Consider the following 6,305-nt stretch of genomic DNA (forward strand, 5'->3'; position numbering starts at 1 on the left):
TACCATAAAATGGCACTTCTCCCAATTCAACACAAGGTTAGTGTCTTGACATATCTGCAAAACAGTAGATAAATTAGCTAAACAATCATCAAAAGAATCACCAAAAACAGAGAAGTCATCCATGAACACCTCTATAATGTTTTCTACCAAATCAGAAAAAATAGAAAGCATGCACCTTTGGAAAGTGGCAGGGGCATTACACAAACCAAATGGCATTCTCCTATATGCAAAGACTCCAAATGGACATGTAAATGCAGTTTTCTCTTGATCCAAAGGATCCACAGCTATTTGGTTGTATCCTGAATACCCATCAAGAAAACAATAAAATGAATGTCCAGCAAGTCTTTCTAGCATTTGATCTGCAAATGGTAGTGGGAAATGGTCTTTTCTGGTTGCATCATTTAACTTCCTATAGTCTATGCACATTCTCCAACCAGTTACAGTCCTAGTAGGAATAAGTTCATTCTTCTCATTAGGTACAACTGTCATGCCACCTTTCTTTGGAACAACTTGGACTGGACTCACCCAATTGCTGTCAGAAATAGGGTATATTATTCCTGCATCTAACAGCTTCATGACTTCCTTCTTAACTACCTCTTTCATGGCTGGGTTTAACCTCCTTTGTGGCTGCACAACAGGCTTAAAATTCTCTTCAAATAAAATTCTATGCTTACAAAATGAGGGATTTATACCTTTCAGATCTGCAATACTCCATCCAATTGCAGATTTGTGTTCTCTCAAAATTCTCAGCAATTTTTCCTCTTGTTCTTCCTTAAGTTCATTGTTGATGATGACTGGATTTTCATGTTTCTCATCTAGAAATGCATACCGCAGGTGGGAGGGAAGTTGTTTCAGCTCTAGCTTTTGCTTTTCTTCTTCTTTATCACACCCTTCTTCAGCTCTTCCTTTACTGAATTTTCTGCAGATTTTTGAATTGGCAGAGCTTCCAATTGCTACTGCACTTCCATGATGTATTCTTCATTCTGAATTTTGGATTTGTCATTCCCTGCAGATATTATTTCTTCTAACACAGCAATTTCATCAAATTCATTAATATGGTGTTGTGTAATAAAAGCATCCAGTATATTTACCTTCATACATGTACTATCTTCAATTGGATATTTTAAAGCTTCAAACACATTAAACACTACCTTCTCATCTTGAACTCGAAGCATAAGTTCACCTTTCTGCACATCTATTAAGGCTCTCCCTGTTGCAAGAAATGGCCTCCCTAGAATCAAAGGAATGTTAGAATCCACTTCCATGTCCAGAATTACAAAATCTGTAAGAAAAATGAACTTATCAACTTTAACTAATAAATCTTCAACAACTCCATATGGATAAGTGTATGATCTATCAGCTAGCTGCAACGTGATGTTGGTGGGCTTCACTTCCTCTATGCCAAGTTTCTGCAAAACAGCCAATGGCATCAGATTTATGCTTGCTCCCAAGTCACACAATGTTCTTCCTACAGTGCAGTTTCCTATTTCACCAGGAATACTAAATGATCCAGGATCTTTGAGTTTTTGAGGAAGTTTTCTCTTAAGAATGGCACTGCACTCCTCTGTCAAAGGTACTGTTTTATCGCGCTCTAGCTTCCTTTTTCTAGAAAGTAGTTCTTTCATAAACTTTGCATATAAAGGCATTTGCTCCAAAGCTTCTGCAAAAGGAATGTTAATTTGTAATTTCTTAAAGACATTCATAAACCTTTCAAATTGTTCCTCTTGTTTAGGATTTTGGACTCTTTGAGGATAAGGCAGCCTCTTGTATTTTTCTGGATCTATTGGCTTACAAGCTTCTTCAAAGAGTTGCTTTTGGTTTTCCTCTCTGAATTCATAGGAACATCTACTTTTTCTTCTTAATGATCTTTCTTTAATAGCATAAAATTTCCTTGTTGCAGATCTTGTTCAATTTTCCTCTCTGCTGCATCATTTACTTTCTTTTCTGCAGGTTTAGGACTTGCAACCACAGCTCCACTCCTTGTAATTATGGCTTGACATTGCTCCTTAGGATTGATTACTGTATTGCTTGGAAATCTTCCTTCATCTCTGCTGGATAGTTGTTCAGCTAATTGTCCGATTTGTGTTTCTAGTTTCTTCATAGAAGCTTCTTGGTTCTTAAAACTTGTTTGGGTCACCTTCATGAATTGCAACATGGTTTCTTCAATCTCAGTCAACCTCTCATTTATAGGCTTTGAAAATTTCTGATTTCCTTAAGGTTTAGTGGATGGATTCCTCTGAAAATAGGGCTGTTCTGTTGCTGGACCTGCATTAGAAAAAGGCAAATTTGAGTTAGAATTCTTAGCAGCAGAATATTGATTATTTCAATTAGAATACTGCTGAGTTCTATTATTTAAAAATTGAAATCCAGGGGGATATGATGGCTGTTGTCTCTGAAAATTATTCATATAATTCACTTGTTCTTGTGGTTCACTTGTAGATGCCTCGCATGCACCATTTACATGGTTTCCTCCACAAAAATCACAGCTTAGCTGACTGGTAGGCATACTCCCTGTTTGCAGGTTGCTGATTTGTTGAGTTAAGGCAGCTAGTTGTTATGAAAACAATTGATTTTGTAGTTGATTCTGTGCAAGAAAAGTTTCCAAAACCTTAGCTTTATGACCAGAGTTTCTTCCTTAATTCCTTGAATTTGAATTCTGATACATTGAAGATGCCATCATCTCAATAATTCTTTGAGCTTCTTCCAAGGACTTTGTATTTAATGAACCTCCAGCAGCAGCATCAACCATTGTTCTTGTTGCTGCATTCATCCCATTATAAAAAGTTTCCAATTGCATCCAATCTGGAATACAATGATGTGGACACCTTCTAAGCAATTCTTTGTATCTTTCCCAAGCTTTATACAATGATTCTCCTTCTTGATGCACAAAGGATGTAATTTCTCCTCTCAGCTTAGCAGCTTTGGATGGAGGAAAGTACTTAGTTAGAAACTTATTCACAAGTTCTGTCCAGGTTGTGATGCTTCCTTGTGGTTGAGCTTGTAACCAGCATTTTGCTCTATCTCTCAAGGAAAAAGGAAATAGTCTCAATCTGATAGCTTCTTCACTAACTCCATTCATTCTTATGGTGTCACATAGTTGCAGAAAATTTGAAATATTTAGGTTAAGATCATCAGAATTTCCACCAGAAAACTGATCCTGTTGGACTAAGTGTAGTAGGGCAAGTTTAATCTCAAAATGGTTGGCTTGAATAGTTGGCCTAATTATAAAAGAGTTAAAACCTTCATGTTAGGAATAGCATAGTCCCCTAATGTTCTAATTCTATTTTGTTCTGCCATTTCTATTGCTAGATTTGGTTGTCTCAAAGGTGTAGGTGTTCTTTTCACTCTAGGATTACTCTGAATTTCTGGAGAATAGACAGCTTCTAAATCACTATCACTCCCTATGACTTTTTCTAGTCTAGGCTCTTTTCTCAATCTTCTCAAAGTTATGTCTGTCAGGATCAAAGACCAAAATTGATTTATTCTTGTTTTTACCACGCATATACAAATTACAATGAAACAAAAATAGACTACAATCAGTATTCAGAAATACACAACATAAATCATGCAAAATCTATCAGTAAAAGCATATAGAAACTTAAATCTAGCAGTTGCAGAATTGTAAAATCATGTAAAAATATGCAGAATTGAAATTACAATTATGCAGAATAATGGAAACTGAAAAATAATACAAAAGGACGTAAAGACTCTATGCAGCAGACAACAATATTATGCAGAATACTACACAAGGTGCAGAAAAATTATGCACAAAGCAATTTGAAAGCAAAACAACAAAATAAATGCTCAATCTAGCTACTTTTCTACTACTAATGATATTGAAATGCAAAATTCCCCGGCAACGGCGCCAAAATCTTGTTGTTCGCAATCTAACACTAGCAAGTGCACTAGGATTGCAGCAAGTAATGAGTAAATTTAATATCCAAATATCGTCTCCACAGGGAATTTAGATTTCAAGTACCACTTCATAGAATTATAACCATTTGAGCTTTCCGAAATTGGAAGGAGAGTAGTAACATGTAATAACAGCAAAACAGAACAATTGAAAGTAAAAGCAACTTGCAGAAACAGAACAATGAACAAACAATTAGGTGATAACAGAGGGAGAGACCATAGTTAGAGAATTGCTTCACCAAAACCCCAATTTTAATCAATAAAGTTCTGAATTAACAAGCAATTGGAAAGAATGACAATTAGTTTCACGTTATATTATTCAGAGGTTAATTCCTTAACTTAGTGAACCTAACATTCAATTAAACCATTCTAATTCCTTAGATCTGATTCAATTCAATATTGCTTTCAGTGTAAGAAACCACAAGATTGCAAGATCAAAGCCTCTTATCCCTAAGAAAACTATAATCTCGGTGATTGGTTCAGATCTGAAGAACAAATTCAATTTCCATTGACAAGAGTTCCTCTGAATTTAGTTAATCAAATTTCCATTCAATTTCCACGTGAATTGTAGAATCAATCACTAAATCTATTCTAAAGCTTAAAATTCAGATCCAAAATCAATTCAATATGTTCGTTTCAGATCTACAATCCCTAACTATGAAGAAATTACACAGCCATGACAGCAGAGAAAGAAAAAGAAAGAGAAAAAGAGAAGAAGAAACTCAGAAACGCCATGGAAGCTTGCTCCACTCCAATTCCTCTTCGTGAAGCTCCATTATTCGAATCCCCACTCCTCTCTCTCACTTCCTCTAACGAGAATCTAACTAACAAAACTAAAAATGAATAGAATCCCCAAATTCTGGAACGTTTCTGGTATTTATAAAATTTCCCAGATTTGCGCGTCATCACTTTTATGAAAAATAGTAACTACGCAGAAGGTTTATTGTTGCGCGTTAACACTCTTATGAGAAAAAGTGGCCACGCGCGACTTTCCTAATGTTGGCCGCTCTCTGGAACTATCACTCTTGTTGATAAAAGTGACAACGCAGAGCTCAAGTGGTTGTGCGTGATCACTTTTACGAGAAAAAGTGATTACGCGCAAATCTCCAAGATGAAGGCTCTTTGGAACGTTCACTTTCGCTGATAATAGTGGTTACGCAGAGCTTTTCCTGATATTTGCCTCTCTGGAATGCTCACTTTTCCTGATAAAAGTGATAACGCCCAGCATGTTGAGTCTGAGACTTCACAGGATCTCTCACTTTTCCTAGCAGAAGTGGTAACGCCCAAGCTTTCTTCTTCTTTGAACTCTGGAGTGATCACTTTCACTGACAATAGTGATCACGCCCAGTCTGCACTTTCTTGGTCTTGTGATTTTGGAGTCCAGACATGCTTCTTTCCTCTTCCTTGTCATCAAGCCTCCATTTTCATGATCCTTGCTCAATTTATTCCTTCAAAAACAAGATTAAAAACTCAATTTCTAAGCAAAATTTCCACAATTTCTAAAATAACTACATATTTAAACAAACTTCAATTCCTTCTCTTTTTCTGAGTTTTTCTGCTTTCTTCATATATTTTTCTTATCAAATGTGTTAGAATTATGCTAGAATATCAGTAAAAATATGAATTCATAAAAAACCTATAAAAGTGAATGCGATAGACACAAACTTTGTTAATGCATAAAAGACGAAAAGAAGTTACAGAGGTAAAAGAGACCAACATTGTTAGAAAGACGATGAGATTCATGAGTTGAGTAAGCATGTTTCATTTATAAAAATTATTTAGAGAGCGGTTGTAACACCCCTATTTTTATTATTTATTAATTTTGAATCTGGTATGAGTTGTTAATGCATGTTGCTTGAAATTAGGAGACAGTGTCCAGAATCAGGCATTCTGATGCTCTCTCACTGTAGTGAGGGTTTTCTCGCTGTAACGAAGAGCTCTCGCTGTAGCTAGAATGACAGATAGTAAAGTGCAATTTTGTCTATTTTTTCACTGTAGCGAGAGAACGTTTTGCTGTAGTGAGAGAAAGTTTCGCTGTAACGAGAATTGGCTTGCTATAGCGATAATGTCGCGAGTTGAGGGGTATTTAAGGGTTTTCAAGTTGAGAAACTTGGATTATAATCCAAGTCACGACTCTCATACATTCTCTCTGTCCTCTCTCCTTATTTTCTCAGCAAATCCTTGGAAAAATTCCAACTTTTCTTCGATCAAAGTTTAGAAGATCACTTCCCTTGTTCTTTGGTTATTTTTCGGTTTGTCCTCCTCTAACTGGAAACTCTTGTGATATTTAGGAAGAACTCAGCCTTTTTGAGTAAGGTCCTTCGAAATCCCTTTACTAAACTTTCATTTTAAGGTAAGGAGAGCTCTATTTTGTTACTACGGAAGTGGTATGC

General features: G+C 36.0%; 1 non-coding gene across 1 annotated transcript; it reads left to right on the plus strand.

The window, feature by feature from the left end:
• Positions 1-2,807: 2,807 nt before the first annotated feature.
• On the plus strand, positions 2,808-2,914 carry LOC113864007. Its single transcript, XR_003504616.1, has one exon. It is a non-coding gene; the product is annotated as a small nucleolar RNA R71 (small nucleolar RNA).
• Positions 2,915-6,305: the final 3,391 nt, after the last annotated feature.

The sequence above is a fragment of the Abrus precatorius genome, unplaced genomic scaffold (assembly GCF_003935025.1).
Source record: "Abrus precatorius isolate BTA unplaced genomic scaffold, Abrus_2018 Scaffold3, whole genome shotgun sequence".
NCBI classification, from domain to species: Eukaryota; Viridiplantae; Streptophyta; class Magnoliopsida; order Fabales; family Fabaceae; genus Abrus; species Abrus precatorius.